General features: G+C 40.2%; 1 long non-coding RNA gene across 1 annotated transcript in view; it reads right to left on the bottom strand.

Moving 5' to 3' along the window:
• Positions 1-20,836, bottom strand: part of LOC139362058 (uncharacterized) — a 62,865-nt gene that overhangs the window by 41,123 nt on the left and 906 nt on the right. The window lies entirely within an intron of this gene.

Below are 20,836 nucleotides of genomic sequence, written 5' to 3' on the forward strand. Positions count from 1 at the left end.
CCCTGTTTGTCTTCCACATGATGGTTTTCTGCATATTTTAAAACAATGGACTCTTTCCTAAGCTAAATATCATAAATCCCCACTTTTTTTAGTCTTTTCAATCTTACTTTTCTGAACATGTAAAGATTTTTCTATATCTTTCTTAGAATGTGGTGAGCCTACAAGAGTCCAACATTCTTCATATCATCTGACCAGGATGATAGGAATTCTGCTTTGGGAGAATTCTTCCACTGAGTTTAACAATAGCTAAAAGTTCTCTTGCTTGAGCTGTCTTGCATATTACTGTGGGGTACTTGGTTTTTACAACTCAAATGTAGGAATTTACATTTTATCACTATTGCCTGAATTTTCTTGGAGTCCAGTAATCACTCCAGCTTGCAGAGATCCTTTTGGGTCCCGACTTGAAATACAAAATATTTTATATCCCTCCCAGCTTTATATCATTTTTAATTATAATGAGATTAGTTGTTATGTGGTTATTATTAAAATTTAATTATAATAATTACTGTAAAATGAATTAGAAAATGATTTATGTTAAGAGATAAATCACAAAGGATAATAAAATGCAGAATTATAAAAATTACTGAAAAGACAATGGTTTGTATGAAGAGATATTGAGAGAAACTAGGAGTTAGAATATGTCAAAGAGAGAATCATAAAGTAAGCAATTGGTAAAACATAGAAGAACAAGAATTTTACTTATGAATTAAAAGTCACTGCTCCAGAAAGGCACAGGCATAATTTCATCTAAATCTTAATGTATTTAATAACAAGAGCTATTTTGCTTCTATTTGATAAGATATTGGGATATGCCATCCAAAGTTGGTGTGCTTGAGCTATGTTGTAAATAAGGTCTTAAATCTGCTGCTAAAATTTTTTAGTGATTTCCCCTATCATCTAAAGAGAGAATTCATGATATGGAAAGTAACACTCTCTACACCTAGCTCAGGTGCCTTAATATCTTGCCACCCTTCTCTACATGGAGAAGTATATAATGTATATACATAAGATATATCATATATTAATTATATTATTGTATGTATTATGTACATCATATATATAATTTCTGGGCACCCTTCCTTCCTTCACTTGATAAAACCTTTGCTCAACTTAGTTAAGGCACCACATACTTTCAAAATGACTATGTTTCTTCCTTTTGGCCTCCATTTATTTGCCATGTGTATCTATTTTGTGCATATGTTGACAGAGGACACCCTTATAATTACTTCTTTGTCTTTATAAGCTACTGCAGGGAGGCTAACAGAGGAATATTTGGCATATAGTAGATGGTTAATCTCTATGTGTTGAATGAATGAAGAAGGAATATAGAATATCGAGTATATAGATGCACCCAGGTGGAACAGCTGCCACTGAGGGATCGAGATGACTGGCTCACTCCTAATAGATCTTCAGAAGGAAGGCACTGAAAGTGGATGGAGGGAAGAAACAGAAGCTGGGCTGAAGGGAGAGGAAGCTGGGAATCCTGCACAGAGCAACTGTCCACCGGGACTCATTCCTGGCCCCTGACAACTCTGGGGGAAGGAGTGAGTTCAACTGGCAAGGAGTAACCTGCTTTTGCCAAAGGCCTCTAGAATCCCAGCAGGAGGAGACTCTTCAACCACCACGAAGACTTGAGTTGGTGAGGAGAACTGCTTAGAGAAGTAGCAGGGGCAGCATGCCAGGTTTTGCAGAGCTCAGGGGATTTGGTGCAGGAGTATCGGTAAGGGAGCATGGTGAGGGATGCCCATCCCTCCAGGCTCCACTTGCTTCCAGAGGAGACTTTAGCCCTAGGGGAACTGTCAACCTGAACTCTGCAGGGCAGTCTTGCCCATCAGATGGGGCTGGTCTGACCTGAGCACCTCTTGGTCTGCTGACCTCTCCCCGGGCCCCAGTCTGGCCGAGCCTGCTGACAGTGCAGACGCAGGTGCCCTGGGGGCCCACACCGTAGCTCCTACACAGGCAGACTGCACCTGACCAGCAGAGAGCTCCAGCAGAGTGGTCCTCAGAGCAATGCACCAACTAACCTGATCTCTCCCCCATGGAGCTTGCTTGGGCCCACTGCCACCCCACATATTGCTCTGCCAGCACGTGTGTGTACCTGTGGATTTTGCCTTCCCTGACCCACCAGCATGCATGTGTGTGTGTGCTACCTTACCACCATTGCACTTTGCTCCCCCTCCCTCGCCTTACCACTACTGCATTCAAGCCTTGGAGGGCACAGAGCGCACTAGCTCCATCCCTACCTGTGCCCTGCCCTTGCACCAACACTGCTGCCAGAATGAAAGTAGGCAAGGAGAACAGAGTCCCTCCTCCACCCTGACTAGCCACCTGGGCTGGGTTAACATACAGAAATTACACATTCAGACCCACTCCTGCCAGCACTCTGCCCCTGTGCTAACAACACCACCAGAGCAACTGTGTGTACAGTCACCAGTGGGAGACCCCTGACCCCCCAACTGTACTGCCTCTGCCAGTGTTGTGAATGCCCACAGAGAGGCTGGCACCCTGAAGCCAGTTTTTCACTCTGCCACAGCTGACAAGCATATGCCCTGCAGCACTGCCGCTGCTGGAACATGTGAACGAAGATGGATCCTGCTGCCACTGCCCTACAAAATGCTTTGGCTGGCAACACCCACTGGAGTGTAGAGACTAGTGGTCTTGGAGCAGCTAGGCTCCTCTAGTGAAGTGGGTTCCTGACCTTGAGGAACCAGAGAACAAATTCAGGGCCAACACAAGTCCCCCAGAGTTAGAGCATATAGTCCAGCAGTTGGGAGCTGAGCCTTGGCCCCCTAAAATTGCCCAGAAATGAATCCAGTCGACTGAACCCACCTTATACTATAATCAAACTCTCAAGGGAATAAAATACAATGAAGTAAGAAAAAAAAAAAAACCCTTCCAAAGAAAAGAAATTCCAATGCCAAATTTAATATCTGGCCAAACTAAGCTTCACAAGCAAAGGAGAAATAAGATCCTTCTCAGACAAGCAAATGCTGAGGGAATTTGCTATCACCAGACCTACCTTACGAGAGCTCCCAAGGGAATACTAAATATGGAAAAGAACGACTGTTACCAGCCATGATAAAAACACACAGAAGTACACAGACCAGTGACACTATAAAGCAACCACATAAACAGGTCTGCAAAATAACCAGTTAACATCATGATGACAGGATCAAATCCACACATATCAATACTAACCTTAAATGTAAATGGGCTAAATGCCCCAATTAAAAGACACAGAGTGGCAAGCTGGATAAAGAACCAAGATCTATTGGTATGCTGTCTTCAAGAGCCTCCAATGCAATGACAAACATGGACTCAAAATAAAGGGATGGAGAAAAATCTACCAAGCAAATGAAAAACGGGAAAAAAGCAGAGGTTGCAATCCTAGTTTCTGACAAAACAGACTTTAAACCAACAAAGATAAAAAAAAGACAAAGAAGGGCATTACATTATGGTAAAGGGTTCAATTCAACAAGAAGATCTAACTATCCTAAATATATATGTAACCAACACAGGAGCACCCAGATTCATAAAGCAAGTTTTTTCTTAGAGACCTTCAAAGAGACTTAGACTCACACACAATAATAGGGGAGACTTTAACAGCCCACTGACAATATGAGATGCATCATTGAGAAAGAAAATTAAAGATATTCAGGACTGGAACTCACCACTGGATCAAATGGACCTGATGGATATCTATAGAACTCTCCACATTAAAATAATAGAATATACATTCTTCTCATAGTCATATGGCACATACTCTACAATCAGTCACATAATCAAAAGTAAAACATTCCTCAGTAAAGCAAAATAACTGAAATCATAACAAACAGTCTCTTGGACCACAGTGCAATCAGATTATAAATCAAGACTAAGACATATACTAAAAACCATACAATTACATGAAAATAGAATAACCTGTTCCTGAATGACTCCTGGGTAAATAATAAAACTAAGGTTGAAATTAAGAAGTTCTTTGGAGCTAATGAGAACAAAGATACAACATACCAGAATCTCTGGGACATAGCTAAGAAGGTGATAAGACAGAAACTGATAGCACTAAATGCCCACATAACAAAGTTAGGAGGATCTCAAGTTAACAACCTAATGTAACAACTAAAAGAACTAGGGAACCAAGAACAAACTAATCTCAAATTAGCGGAAGACAACAAGTAACCAAAATCAGAGCTGAATTGAAGGAGACTGAGACAGTATGAAAAGCATTCAATAGATCAACAAATCCAGAAATTGGTTGTTTGAAAAAATCAATAAGATAGATAGGCCACTAGTTAGACAAATAAAGAAGAAAAGAGAGAAGATCCAAATAAACATAATTAGAAACAAAAAAGAGGATATTGACCCCACAGCAATACAAGCAATCATCAGAGAATATTATACACATAGAACATCTCCATGCACATAAGCTAGAAAATCTAGAAGAAATTGATAAATTCCTGGACATATACATATTCCCAAGACTGAACCAGGAATAAATTGAATCCCTGAACAGACCAATAACAAGCTGTGAAATTAAATCAGTAATAAATAGCTTACCAACAACAACAACAAAAAACCAAAACCAAAAATCCCAGGACCAGATGGAATCATAGCCAAATTCTACTTGAACTATGAGGAAGAGTTGGTACCATTACCATTCCTACTGAAACTCTTCCAAAAAATTAAAGAGGAAGGACTTCTCAACTCATTTAATGAAACCAGCATCATCCTGATACCAAAACCTGGGAGAGACACAACAAAAAAAGAAAACTTTAGGCCAATATTATTGACAAACATTGATGCAAAAATCCTCAACAAAATATTTGAAAACCAAATCCAGCTTATCCAACACTATAAAGTAGGCTGTAATCCCTAGGATGCAATTTTGGTTCAACATATGCAAATCAATAAATATGATTCATCACATAACCAGAACTAAAGAGAAAAACCACGTGGTGATCTCAACATGTGCAGAAAAGGCTCTCCATAAAATTCAACACCCCTTCATGTTAAAAACTCTCAATAAACTAGATATTGAAGGAACACACCTCAAAACAATAACAGCCATCTATGGCAAACCCACAGCCAACTCATGCTGAATGGACAAAAGCTAGAAGAATTCTCCTTTAAAACTGGCACAAGACAAGGATGCCCTCTCTCGCCACTTTTATTCAACATAGAATCCCTGGCCAGAGCGATCAGGCAAGAGAAAGAAATAAAGGGCATCCAAATAGGAAGAGAGGAAGTCAAACCATGCCTGTTTGCAGACAACATGATTCCATATCTACAAAGTCCCATAGGCTTGACCCAAAAGTTCCTTCAGATGATAAACAACTTCAGCGAAGTCTCAGGATACAAAATCAACCTACAAAAATCACTAGTGTTCCTATACACCAACAATAGTGAAACTCAATCCCATTCACAATTGTCACAAGAAGAATAAATACCTAGAAATACAGTTAACCAGGGAAGTTAAAGATCTCTACAATTTAGATCTACAAAACACTGTTCAAAGATACCAGAGATAATGCAAACAAGTGGAAAAACATGCCATGCTCATGGATAGGAAAAATCAACATCATTAAAATGGCCATACTGCCCAAATAAATTTATAGATTAAATGCTATCAAACTACCAATTATATTCTTTATAGAACTAGAAAAAACTATTTTAAAAAACTATTTTAAATTTTAAAATTCATTTGGAACCAAGAGAAGCCCAAACAGAAATTAACTGGAGGCATCACACTACCTGACTTCAAACTACACAAGACTACAGTAATCAAAATAACATGGCAGTGGTACAAAAATAGATACATAGACTCCCAATGAACAGAACAGAGAGCCCAGAAATAAGGCCATACACCTACAACCATCTGATCTTCAACAAAGCAGACAAAAGCAAGCAATGTGGAAAGGACTCCCTATTCAATAAATGGTGCTGAGATAACTGGGTAGCCATATGCAAAAGATTGAAACTGGATCCCTTCCTTACATCATAAAAAATCTACTCAAGTGGATTAAGTACTTAAATGTAAAACCAAAAACTATAAAAACCCTAGGACAATCTAGGCAATACTATTCTGGACATAGAGACAAGGAAAGATGTCATGATGAAGATGCCAAAAGCAATTGAAACAAAAGCAAAAATTGACAAATGTGATCTAATTAAAATAAAGAGCTTCTGCACAGCAAAGTAACTATCCATAGAGTAAACAGACAACCTGAAGAGTGGAGGAAAATATTTGCAAACTATGCCTCTGACAAAAGTCTAATATCCAATATCTACAAGGCCCTTAAACAAATTTACAAGAAAAAAACCGTTAAAAAGTGGGCAAAGGACATAAACAGATACTTTTCAAAAGAAAACATATATGCAGCCAGCAAGCATATGAAAGAAAGCTCAACATCACTGGTCATTAGAGAAATGCAAATAAAAACCACAACGAGTATTAGTCCATTTTCACACTACTAATAAAGACATCCCTGAGACTGGGTATTTGTAAAGGAAAGAGGTTTAATTGATTCATAGTTCTGCATGACTGAGGAAGCCTCCGGAAACTTACAATCTTGGCAGAAGGCGAGAGAGAAGTAAGGCACCTTCTTCACAAGGCAGCAGGAAGGAGAAGTGCCTGCAGGGGAAATGGGAGATGTTTATAAAACCATCAGATCTTGTGAGAACTCAGTCACTACCATGAGAACAGCATGGGGGAAACTACTCTCTTGATCTAATCACTTCCCACCAGGTCCCTCCCACGACACATGAGGATTATAGGAACTACAATTTCAAGATGAGTTTTGGGTGAGGACACAGCCAAACCACATCAGGTACCATCTCATACCAGTCAGAACAGCTATTACTAAAATGTCAAAAAATAACAGATGCTGGCAAGGTTTCAGAGAAAAGAGAATGGCCTATACACTATTGGTAGGAGTTGAAATTAGTTCAACCATTGTGGAAAGCAGTGTGGCAATTCCTCAAAGAGCTAAAAATAGAACTACCATTTAACCCAGCAGTCCCATTATTGGGTATATACCCAAAGGTACATAAGTTGTTCTATCATAAAGACACATGCACACATATGTTCATTGCAACACCATTCACAATAGCAAAGACATAGAATCAACCTAAATGCTCATCAGTGACAGACTGGATAAAGAAAACATGGTACATATACACCATGGAATACTATGCAGCCATAGAAAAGAATGAGATTGTATCTTTTCCAGGAACATGGATGGAATTGGAGGCCATTATTCTTAGCATACTAATGCAGGAAAAGAAAACCAAATATCACATACTCTCACTTATAATTGGGAGCTAAATGATGAGAATACATGGACACACAGAGGGGAACAACAGACACTGGTATCTACTAGAGGGTAGAGGGTGACAGGAGGGAGAGGATCAGGAAAAGTAACTAAGGGGTACTAGGCCTCATACCTGGGTGATAAAAATAATGTGTACGACAAACCACATGACACAGGCTTGTCTATATAACAAACCTGCACATGTACCCCTGAACTTAAAAGTTTTTTGAAAAGAATATTAAGTCTGGAATCAAGTTATTGTATTATTTAGGACTCTCTTTTATTGCCAGCGTGAGATACCAAATCAAATTAGTGGAAGCACTAAAGAAAAGGGGGAAGGGTATAGATTTGTAGAGGTGGGAAAGTATCTCTCAGAAAACTTAAGAGAGCAAACCAGATCCCTGGAAGATCTGAGATCAGGACCTAAAAGGACATGAAGACACTGTCATTCTCTTTTATTTCTACTTTTTTCAGATAATTTGTTGTGTTCTTTCTCACTGCAAAACAGCTTTTTCATCCACCTGTCAGCTCTTGGATTTACATCTAAGAGCTTCAGCTGCATATTATGGCTGTCTCACAATCTTTCTATTCCAATTCCAAATGTGTGAGAAGGAACTGTGATTGATCCAGGTTGAGCCAGGTATCACCATTTTCCAATCAGCCAAGATCAGGAAGGAGGTGATATTGCAGTGCAATATGGCTGCTAGCCAGGCATCCTCAGAATGAGAGAGTGGCTCTAGAACTCAGCAGGCACTCCAATATGATCTACTACAGGCTATCAAGTCTTCAAAGAATGCAGGGAATTGCAGCAAAAAGGAGAGTTTTGGTCAAAAACTTGGATTTAAAAAAAAATATTTGGGAATTTTGAGTTGAAACAGTGACAAAAATTACCGTTTCTTTTTTTTTTTTTTTCTTAATCATGGGTGATCTGGGAAAGATCTATCTTGAACATCCACTCTTTAACTCAGATAATTATAAATTATGTGTGAAAGACGATATGCCTATTGTAAGCACTTGGTCTCTGAGATTCTCTGAGGTTCTCATGGGACAAGTATGTGGATGTGGGGCAGATACCTCTTTTTTTTAACATTTATTATGAGTCAGGCAGTTGATGTATTTTACTCACTAAATGGTCACTTTAACCGTAGGAGAAAACATTTTCTTCATTTTACAGATAAAGGCTCTGAAGCTTTGAGACTAAGTAAATTGCTCAAAATCATACAGTTCATCAAACAGCAGAGTGAGACTTGGAATCTGGGTCTCCTGGACTAAAACCTGTGCTCTTATACCATACCAGAGTGCCTCCCTGCAGGCAGTTAGGAAGCCAGCACAGAGCTTAAAATTGTCATTCTAGTCAGTGCCAAGCAGTTTAGAGTTGAATTGTTCTGTAAATGTTTTTGTGTTTGCCAGGTCTTCACATAGAGGATATAAATTCTTTAAGGGTAGTGATGGTGTTATACATTTCTCTTGCCTCCTTCCACAGCATCTCATGCAGCTCTGGATACTGAAGAGGCCTTACTGAATACTTAGACTGATCAATGATTCTGATCCCTGGTGATAATTGCATAGCATCTTCACACTGAGGTTGTAATCCTCATGAATCTTTTATTTAGAAGCCTCCCTCCTTGGGTACAGTGGCAGGTACAGCATAGGGGAAGATGGAGCATTGTAATAATAGTAGCTAAACAACCAGTTTTATTCTCCAAACTTACCACCTCCCAGTCTGAATCTTTGTCCTTTTTCATGTCATGCGATGTCATTATAGGGAATACCAAGGAGCAGAGCTTAGCTGTGTTTTCCAGAGTCTTGGAGCATCCCTAAGCTATATTGTCAGTGCTCCTGCCACAGATATTCACTATTCCTTCCCATATAATTCGTTAAATAACTCAGCCATGACTGAGCTGCAGTCTGACATTTGACCAATTCAAGTCTGCTGACCTCATGCCTCTTCCCAGAAGCAACTGATGACTACTGCCTAAAGTAAGGACTTAGAAAAGTGATTTGAAGAGATCAACAGATTCACATGAGAGTTACTGATAGCCAACATATATTTCCAACACCAAAAATAATTCAAAATTGTCAGCTGGGCCAATTTTTCCCCATGATTTCTTAAATAGCATAATGGTACTATCACTAACAGCTATTATTTGTCTTACCTACTTTTGAGGGGAGCTTGCTAAATACTTTAAATATATTGACTTATTGAATAATTCCCTGGGTTACCCTAAAGTCTGTGCAATGGACTATAGAGGGAATCAAAGAAGATAGGACAGAGACAACCTGTGCAGCTTACAGATAGAGCTGTTCAAAAGCCCCCAGATAATCCACACATCCCTGAAACTTCCTATTTTGTTAGGACCCAGAGGGCCCTGTAAACAACGTCTTACCTAACAAGTAGGACAGTATCTGTCTTGTTTACTATTACATCCCCAGTGCTTGAAACACAGTAGTTGTTAAAAATGTGTGTAGAATGGATAAGTAATTTATTAAATGAATGATTCCATGAAAGGTCTTCGTCACATGTAGAAAATATGGGTGATATCTTAAGCTACCAATCTGAGGAATAAAGAGAAATACCTGTAGCATTGCCTGCATCCCATTACCTGTATCCCATGATTAGAGAGTGTCTGTTTTAAAACAGTAAATGTCTGCCTACCAGCAAAATCATAGTAAGCTCTTGGCAATCATTTAGAGCTTAGAGAGAATCGGGTTATCAAATTCCTTTCTGCCCAAGCTACTAGCTGAGGCATGACTATGGCCAGAGAGTTCAAGGGGAGACAGGGAGGTAGGCCTGCAATTCTGTGGTTCCAAGAAAAATTGGACAGATGCTCTGCCTGCACCATCTAAGCTGGAGCTGGTCCTGGGAGAATCTAAAGGTCTGGAGTGCGTGAGTTGGTTCTCAAGACGTAGAGCTGAAAGCATAACCTGGAGCTATTCCACCGCCAATGGGTTTTGAGCAAGCAAAGTTGATCCAAAAGGAATTTCTGCCAAGAGCAGCTGTCATAGAAGCAGAGAGCAGCCACTGAGAGGTCACCCAGGAGAGAATGGCTGACGTCATTTTACACTAGAGATACCCATCCTCTTTTTTAACATAGCTAAGTAGAGAAAACAAGAGATAATTGATCAACTGCAATTCTCTCAGAAAAAAAAGATAATGACAATTTCCTGCAAGTTAGTGAGGCAAGGGAAAGGAAGCAAGATCATGTTTTAAACAGTTTCTTTGCATCTCGATTCATATTCCAATATCTTTAGTGGATAGCAAGAGGTAGGCAGAGGCTACAAATACCTAAGACAGAGAATGCTAAATGTTCACCAAATTGTCATTTTCTTTTTGATCTTGGTCCATAGACAGACTACATTTCTTAGCCTTCCTTGCATTTGTTCTCACAAACAGTATGAATGTAAGGGATATCTGCCACTTCCAGAACCAAGGTATTTTAACAAGCAAATGAACTACTTCTATCCTCTCTTTCCCACTTGTATTCAGCCATGGAAGATGGCAAATCCCTAAAGGATGGCAAAGCCACAATACAGAAGAAGCCTGGGTCTCTGAATCACCACAAGGAGAAAGCCATTTGCTGACAAGGAGTACCAATGTTGAACTTTTGGGTGAACAAGAAATATGCTTTCATTGTGTGAAGCCACTACACAATTGAGATGTGCTGGTTACAACAAACACTGTCATCTTAACTAATATATACCCTAAAATACACCCACTAGACTTATGACAATAGATTATTGAGCAAAGTTTAATGAGACAAAACCCTTGGTAAGGAAGACCTATGACCTCATTTAACAAGATCATACACGATATGAAAGAGGATCATCATCAACAAGAGTCATTTTCTAAAGTTATATTCCCTCTTCACATGAGTACTTTGGAGACTCATTGCTGGTATCATCAGGGCTCTAGGAGTAAGTGAAATGAAGGAAACATTCAAGGTAAGATAAGAACATATAACAGGGATGTGATTATATTGCCAATGCGTAATTGCTCCAGGATGAGCTGGAAAACTGAGTTTCTAAGTCTACAAACCCAAGAATAAGACCACAGGGTTTAAATGGAAAGCAAAACATGGAGAATTTCAGCATAGTCAAGCTAAATCTGCCTCTAGCTTTTTGATCATATCAGATGTTCACAAAGAAGAGGATGTCATATCAGAAAAAAAATCATGGCTAACTGCTGGTCAACTTCCAGTCTACTGGTATAAATTAGGTAGGGAACCAACTCCTTTAAATATTCAAAAATAATCTACCTGTAAAACCCAAAAATTATTTTATTTTAGGGTTTTGGAGTATGGAGTAAAGAGCTGGCCTTTCAGGAACTGGTAAAATCATAACAAAATTCTTGTAATTGTAATATCATTTAAGGGGTTGTTTCCAAGTTGGGATTCTGATCACCATAATAAATTCTCAAAAGTCAAATGGAGATGAGGGCTGATGAGCTATTTTCAGAATTTCAAAATGCCCTAATAAAATCCATATATCTATAGAAGATTGTGTAGCAGTCACTATTTGAAATACTTGTGTTCTTTGATTTGACAGGAAATATATTGTCTAGCATGGCAACAATGCTGGTTATCTTACATCAATCAGAGAATCAGACAAACCATTTTAGATGTCTTAAAATATACTAGAAAAACATTAATTGTTATTTAACTAATGTTAGATCAAACCATTTAAAATATGGAACCATTATTTTTAAAACAACAATAAAAGACCTTTTGTAGAGAAAAAGGATACCAGAATCAAAATCAGGGTAGAATTGAGTCATTCAGCTGCCATTTTATTTTATTTTTTTGTTTTTTATTTTTGCAAGACAGAGTGTCACTCTGTTGCTCAGGCTGGAGTGCAGTGGCACAATCTTGGCTCACTGCAACCTCCCCTTACTGGGTTCAAGCCATCCTTCTGCCTCAACCTCCCAAGTAGCTGGGATTGTAAGCGTGTGCCACCATACCTGGCTAAATTTTGTATTTTTAGTAGAGATAGGGTTTCACCACATTGCCCAGGCTGGTGTTGAATTCCCGAGCTCAAATGATCCACCCACCTCAGCCTCCCAAAATGCTGGAGTTACAGGTATGAGCCACCGCACCTGGCTCAGCTGCCACTTTAGATTCAAAGAAAATTTATAAATGTCCTCAGCATAGACTACCTTGAATACCTCATTCTATTCACCTTTGAAATGGAAGTGATAGCTTCCTCAACACCTGTCTTTTTTAAGAGCATTCTAGGGAGACTGGTAAGAAAGCCTACAGAAAAGTAGATACTGGGAAGGAAGGAGGAACAGTGGTAGGGAGAAAGAGAACTCTGTGTGTGTGTGCGTGTGTGTGTGTGTGTGTGTGTAGTTGTGTAATAGCAAAAGAGAAACAGACTGTCATGGGTGTGTGCCTTTCCCACTGTGGAAACAAATTAAGACCACCCAGACCCCCCAGATGAGAACAAGCAGAGGCCATTTACTTAGAGCTTGCTATATAACAAGAGATTCAGCCACCATCACTGGTGTTTGGCAGAGACTCAAAGGCAGGCAGAGGAGTAAGAAAGCTTTATAATGAGAAAAAGGGAAGGTGATAAGTATGCTCTGATTTGAGGCTATTGGCATGGGAAGCTGGATGCAGCCTAACTAGAAGTGGGGTGTTCTATGTGATTGGTTTGGGGAGCATATTTGGCTTTCTCTCCTTGGTCCTGAGTTGGAAGTGGTGGGAGTCGGTTGAGGGGAGGGGAAGGGAGGCAAAAAATAGGGAAGCTGGTGGTCATTCAACCACTTGCTGCCTGTTCTGGGTTGTTTGCTGCAGAGGCTATGGTTTGGCTTCCTGCACACTGGTTGCTGCAGAGGTTGTAGATCAGAGTTCTATTGTCATATGTGATCTGACCATTGTTTATTTGTATATGGCCTCTCACCCCTCCTCTACATTATCTCTCACACAAATATACTAAAACCCAGTTTTAGGCCAGAGGTTTTATTTTTTCTTCACCTTCCACTACTTACTGTTTCTACCTCCTCCCTATTTCTTGCCATCAGCGTTTGACATGCAATCCCCCAAGCCTGGCTAGTCTGGTACCTTCACCTGACTACGTAAACACTATCCTCACATCATAGGCAGCTTATGCTCCATTTCTGTCATTAAGTTTCCTTGGGCAACATTTGCTTCAAGAAATTTTACTTTTGGCCGGGCGCGGTGGCTCAAGCCTGTAATCCCAGCACTTTGGGAGGCCGAGGCGGGTGGATCACGAGGTCAGGAGATCGAGACTATCCTGGCTAACACGGTGAAACCCCGTCTCTACTAAAAATACAAAAAACTAGCCGGGCGTGGTGGCGGGCGCCTGTAGTCTCAGCTACTCGGGAGGCTGAGGCGGGAGAATGGCATGAACCCGGGAGGCGGAGCTTGCAGTGAGCCGAGATCACGCCACTGCACTCCAGCCTGGGAGACACAGCGAGACTCCGTCTCAAAAAAAAAAAAAAAAAAAAAAAAAAGAAATTTTACTTTTCTGTAAACTCCTGCTTCATTTAGAATTTGTGCCACATCATTAAACACTTGATTATAACATGTTTTTAACTGATTTCCATTAATTTGTGCATGTTAATCTTATCTCTCCAACAAAATGATAAATTTGAAGGCTAGTATTATAGCATATGCTTTCTCTTATATTTCACGATAGTTTGCAGTGCTGAGTTCATGTAGTAAATGCTCAGTAGATAGTTGGTAATTGAATATTTTCTATACATACTATTCAATTGAAGGGATAAAATAGAACTGACTCATAATTGTATCCATCGCCATTCTGGGTACCGATTTTACCTCTGATCATCCCAATTTTCTTTTTAAAAAAGTGCATTTATTATTTTTTTCTTTAGATGGAGTCTTGCTCTTTCACCCAGGTTGGAGTGCAGTAGCATGATATCAGCTGACTGCAACCTCCGCCTCCTGGGCTGAAGTGATTCTCCTGCCTCAGCCTCCCGAGTAGCTGAAATTACAGGTGCCCACCACCACTCCTGGCTAATTTTTTTTTGAATTTTTTTAGTAGACATGGGTATTTCACCACATTGGCCATGCTGGTCTGGAACTCCCAACCTTAAGTGATCCATCCACCTCAGCCTCCCAGACTGTTGGGATTACAGGCTGAGCCACTGCACCCAGCCCTAATTTTCTTGAAATTGGAAGATTTTGCACATTAAAATTTCAGAATCCAAAAGGGTTTCTTTCACACCCAGTGAAAAGGAGGAAGGATTCCAGTGATTCTTTTTCAAATTTTAAACCCTGTATAGCAAAAGCGAATCTTCCGAACATTCATGAGATGCATATTGGTTTTTCCAACAGAAAGAATATGGGGTCCTAGGGGTCAGAAGAAAATATGAAGGGTCAAATGGCTCCCTGAACATCCCTGGGAGCATCAGAGCAGTGGTGGAAGAAATGGGAATTCATATGAAGAGCTATATAAACTGGACAGTTTGCTAATAAGAATTCACATGTTTTCTGAGAGGGTTTCACATAAATTAAGAATAGCAACTGGAATAGAATCAAAGAGAAGTTGTGAATATCTTTTCATCCATAACCAAAACAAAGATATATATGGCACATATCTTAGTGTGTGAACAATCCAGTTATGTGTCTACATACGGGAGACTATTCATTGATGCAGCTTTATCTAGATGGGAGAGAACTAGTGGTGTACTGGAGCAACTCATACTAGCCCATAGAAGCTAATTGTTCAATTTTGAAAAGTTTTGCTAATTGTTAAAGCATTGACAGCTTGAAATCAGCCATGTTGAGAATACTTACACCAGGAAAATTAGCAAACTCTACAACACAGTGCTCTTCTTTTCAAAGCACGCTAATGGCAGAAGAGTGGGGTTATCCGTCTCTCCTTCCATAGAGCACCATCAGGGAAGAGGCAGTGATGACCTGTCAAATTCTGTATCTTCTCATTTTCATAAAGCGTTCTTTAGAGTCAGAAGTATATGATATTAGAGTCGCATAGGACTTTAGAGGAACTAAAGTCCAGAAACAAGAAGTACCTTGCCCAAGGTATGTATCTTACCTGATCACATAGGAAGTCTGAAGAAACACCCAGATTTTCTTACCCTCACCCATTACTTTCAGGAAATGTAATGTCTGATTATTCACAATGCTATACTCTCTTCCCTCCTTCCCCTCACATCAAGGAAAGCTCCCGCTGGTAAGGCCAGATCACTCTCTTTTGTCAGAGCCCAGCTCATAAAATGCTATTAAGTAAATTACTGATGACCTAATTCCCAGCTGCAGGACATGTTCCATTAGAGGCAGGCTGCCTGCCAAGAAGTGTCAGCGATGACTGGATGGCAGGAGTGATTGAAACCATCCTGCCAGGGATGGCTGGGCCTCTGAGAGTGCAGTTCGTGGTAGGGAGGAGGTACTCCTATTGCCCAACATCAGTCCTATGTCTTTTTCTGGGAACCGAATTCATCAGCTTCAAAGAGAACTTTCTCAAGATAACAAGGATCACTACTGCAGAAACAACTGGAGGTAATACCTCCTCTATTACAGATGTCTAGAATAACAAGCAAATTTAACCACTATCATCTATGGCACAAACTTGCAAAAGCTGTCCACACCATTTGTTCTCTCTTGCTTGCTTTAATTGTCAGGCTCTCCATTCCTCCCACTTCTGTTTTATTTTCTTAAAGCATAACGAGTTCCTAGTTGATAGTATGGTGGAGAAGAGTAGAAAGAGCATGGTCTATTTATCTTATTTTTAATTCACCTAGTATTCACAAATAAGAAATGGGTATTTGTGGGAAAAATATATCATATATAAAAAGTAGATAAGTCCCATGTAGGCCATTTTTTAGCTGGTATTTACTTATTGCAGATTGATACAAGGGTTAAATTAGATAAAACACTTTGCACGCTGCAAATAAACAATAGAAATGGAAAAATACAATACAGTTAGATGTTAAAGTACAAATGGAAAAGTATTTACATTTCAAAGGAACTTTGGATTCAGTCAGCCTTTATAGGTATAAGAAATGATGTAGCAGAACTATCACTGGACTAGCAGTAAGGAAACCTGGGCTCTAACCTTGCCTTTGTCTCTAAATGACTGTGATATTAGAAAAGTCCCTCATTTCCTCCTGGCTCTTGCTTTCTCATCTGTGAAATGAAAAGATTTCCATCTCAAATTAAAATGAGAGTAAACTAGAGGATCAATATGGTTTGGAACTGTGTCTGCATCCAAATCTCATGTCAAATTGCAATCCCCAGTGTTGGAGGTGGGGCCTGGTGGGAAATGATTAGATCATGGGAGGGGATTTCCCCCTTGGTAATGTGTTGTGATAGTGACTGTGTTCTCGTGAGATGTAGTTGTTTGAAAGTGTGTAGCACCTCCCCCTGACCTTCCTGTCTTCCTCCTGCTCCAGCCATATTAAGTGTCTCACTCCCCCTTTGCCTTCCACCATGATTGTAAGCTTCCTGAGGCCTCCGCAGAAGCAGAAGCTGCTATGCGTCCCACACAGCCTGTGGAACTCTGAGCCAATTAAACCTCTTTTATTTATAAATTACCCAGTCTCAAGTATTTCTTTATAGCAGTGCAAGAATGAACTAATACAGAAAAGTGGTACCATGAGTGAGGCATTGCTATAAAGATACCTGAAAATGTGAAAGTGATTTTGGAGCTGGGTAATGAGCAGAGGTTGGAAGAGTGTGAAAAGCTCAGAAGAAAGGAAGATGAGGGAAAATTTGGAACTTCCTAGAGACTTGTTGAATGGTTGTGACCCAAATGCTGATAGTGATATGGATAATGAAGTCCAGGCTAAGGAGGTCTCAGATGGAAATGAGAAACTTATTGGGAACTGGAGTAAAGGTCACTTTTGATGCGCTTTAGCAAACAGCCTGGTTGCATTGTGCCCCTGCCCTAGGGATCTGTGGAACTTTGCACTTGAGAGTGATGATTTAGGGTATGTGGCCGAAGAAATTTCTAAGCAGCAAAGTGTTCAAGATGTGACCTCGCTAACAACCTATGCTCATATGTGTGAGTCAACAAATGACCTAAAGTTGAAACTTACATTAAAAGGGAAGCAGAGCATAAAAGTTTAGAAAATTTGCAGCCTAGCCATGTGGTAGAAAAGAAAAGCCCATTTTCAGGGGAGGAATTCCAGCAAGTTGCAGAAATTTGCATAAGTAAAATGGAACCAAGTACTAATAGCTAAGACTATGGGGAAAAGGCCACAAAGACATTCAGGAGACCTTCACAGCAGCCCCTCCTGTAACATGCTCAGAGGCCTGGGAAGGAAGAATGGTTTCATAGGCCAAGCCTAGGGCCCCGCTGGCCTACATAGCCTCAGGATACTGCTCCCTAAATCCTAGCCACTGCAGCTCCAACCATGGCTAAAAGGGGCCCAGGTATAGCTCAAGCTTCTGCTTCAGTGGGTGCAAGTCATAGGCCTTGGTGTCTTCCATGTGGTGTTAAGCATGCAGGTGCTCAGAATGTAAGAGTTGAGGCTTTGGAGCCTCCACCTATATTTCAGAGGATGTACAGAAAAGTCTGGATGTCCAGGCAGAAACCTGCTGCAGTGGTAGAGTCCTCACAGAGAACCTCTGCTAGCTCAATGCAGAGGGAAAATGTGGGGGTTGGAGCCCCCACACAGAGTCCCCACTAATGGAACTGTAAGACCCCCGACCCAGAATGGTAGATCCACCAGCAGCTTGCACCCTGAACCTAGAAAAGCCACAGGCACTCAACACCAGCCCATGAGAGCAACTACAGGGGCGGTTCCCTGTAAAGCCACAGGGGTGAAGATGCCCAAGGCCTTGGGAGCCCACCTCTTATACCAGTGTGTCCTGGATTTGGAATATGGAGTCAAGGAAGATTATTTTGGAGCTTTAAAATTTAATGACTGCCCTGCTGGGTTTCAAACTTGCATGGGGCCTGTAGTCCCCTTCTTTTGGCTCCCTTTTGAAATGGGAGTATTTACCCAATGCCTATACCCACACTGTATCTTAGGAGTAACTAACCTGTTTTTTATTTTACATGCTCATAGGCAGAAGTGCCTAGCCTTGTCTCACATGAGACTTTGAGCTGTGGACTTTTGAGTTAATGCTGGAAAGAGTTAAGATTTTGGGGGACTGTTGGGAAGGCATGATTGGGTTTTGCAATGTGAGAAAGACATGAGATTTGGGAGGGACCAGGGGGAGAATGATATAGTTCAGATCTGTATTCCCACCCAAATCTCATCCTAAGTTCCAACTTTAGATCATTTCTTGGCTCACACATATGAGCATAGGCTATTAGCCATGTCATATCTTGAACACTTTGCTGCTTGGAAACTTCTCTGCCACATACCCTAAATCATCACTCTTAAGTGCAAAGTTTCACAGATCCCTAGAGTAGGGGCACAATGCAGCCAGGCTTTTTGCTAAAGCATAGCAAAAGTAATCTCTACTCCAGTTCCCAATAAGTTCCTCATTTCCATATGAAACCTCCTCAGCCTGTACTTCATTGTCCATATCACTATCAGCATTGGGTTTACAACTATTCAACAAGTCTCTAGGAAATTGCAAATGTGGAGCTGTAATCCCCAATGTTGGAGGTAGAGCCTGGTGGGAGATAACTGGTTCATGGGAGCGGATTTCCGCCTTGGTACTGTGTTGCCATAGTGAGAGAGTTCTCCTGAGATCTGGTTGTTTAAAAGTGTGTGGCACCTTCCCCACCTCTCTCGCTTCCTTCTGCTCTGGCTGGGTGAAGTGCCTCACTCTCCCTTTGCCTTATGTCATGATTGTAAGCTTCCTGAGGTCTACCCAGAAACAGAAGCTGCTATGCCTCAGGTACAGCCTGTGGAACCATGAGGCAATTGAACTTCTTTTCCTTATAAATTACCCAGTCTCAGGTATTTCTTTATAGCAGTGTGAGAACGGACTAATACAAGGATCCTAACCTCTTCAAGGGATTAAGACGTCCTGTTCTATATCATTTTTTCCCTTAATGTCTTTTCACTACTTATTTTTCCCCCTCCATCTTTTCTACTATTTATGACCCAATTTCTTTTTTATGTGTTTATTTTATCCCTTCTGCCTCTTCTTTAAGCTATTAGTGATGTCAAGTGGTCATTCTTTAAATTACTAAACTCATTTTTAGGAATTGTCATGCCATATTGACTACCATTAAAAAGTGTCTCATGTAAATACATTTGACTGTGTTCAGATGACTGAGGTGCCCACATGTCTATGGGTGTTTATTTGAAGTAAAGAAGCTAGAGGGTTATCTTCAGTTATCCCGAAACTTGGCAGAATGGCATTAAAGAAAGTAAATTAAGAGTCCAAAGATTCTGTAGTGAACCATGTGAGAAGAACGAAACAATAAAAATAAAATAATTTGACTCTCGGCTTTCTGCCTTTTTTCATTAAAAAATTGCTAATATTCTGCTTCATTGCCAAAACTCTGGGAAGATGTTTTTTATTATAGGTATATTCCTCAGCCAACTGAGAGTAGGACCTTAAAAACAAGCCCTTAGTAACTAATACCTCAATGACACAGAAACTATGACTAGTTTGAGCACATATGGCTTCTTTTTCCTGTCCTTTCTAGAAATAATTGCCCTCCTTTAATTTCATTTCTGCCTGGTATCTTCCATCCAAAGGCCAAGACTTAGCCTTTGGCTTCTGTGTCCTTTAATGTATTCCTGAATATCTTCTTATTTTCTAATGAAAACTTGATAGTTCATGACTGAGCAACATGCACTAAGTTCAGACCATAAGTGTCACATATTCTAAAAACCATTTGTGATGGAGCTGCCAGTCATCTCTTAATTCCTATGTGCCATGACTCTGAAAATGAGCCCCAAATGGCACAAATACCTTCCTTATTTCAGTCCTGTCTCAACTACAAAAGAATCTCAATGCCCTTCACATACCTATGGTTCTTACTCAGCCTAAACCCAAATACATTTTAAAGCATTCTTTCTCACAATTCTACCTTCTGGGTTTATTTTTAAATGAAACCATTAAAGCTTGAACCTCTAATATCAAAATAAAATGGGTTAGGCAAGTGGTAAAAATGGAATAGAGGCCAAGCCAAAGTTTCCTATAAGTTGCAGCAATAGCAATACATCATCAGAGAGGGAAAAAATAGGAAAATTAGCTTTCTATGTCACTTGACAGACAATTTTACAGAACTGGAATTTTATATGGAATGGGCAATTGGGTTAAACTTTTTCTATTCTACCCCTGCAGAACTTTTCCCTGTACTTCTCTCTTCTGCATCTGTTATAAAAGTCTGGACCTCAGAAGCATCTAATATAAACTGCTTCCCCCAACAGCCTTGTATCTAATTAATTTCACTTTCCTTGGAGTGCCCATGGTATATATTACCTGCTGCCAGGCACCATGAGTCATCTGTGAACATATCCCCCTCCCCAGTCAGAGTGTATGCACCTTGAAGGCAAAGAACATCTCACTCTTTTTTCATACACTTAGCTCCAAGTAGACCCCTGAAAGTGTTTATTAAATTGAATTGCTTTCACTTTGTAAGATTAGCAGGCACTTTGATTAATGGCT

This window comes from Macaca nemestrina, chromosome 2 (genome assembly GCF_043159975.1).
Source record: "Macaca nemestrina isolate mMacNem1 chromosome 2, mMacNem.hap1, whole genome shotgun sequence".
In the NCBI taxonomy this organism is placed as follows: Eukaryota; Metazoa; Chordata; class Mammalia; order Primates; family Cercopithecidae; genus Macaca; species Macaca nemestrina.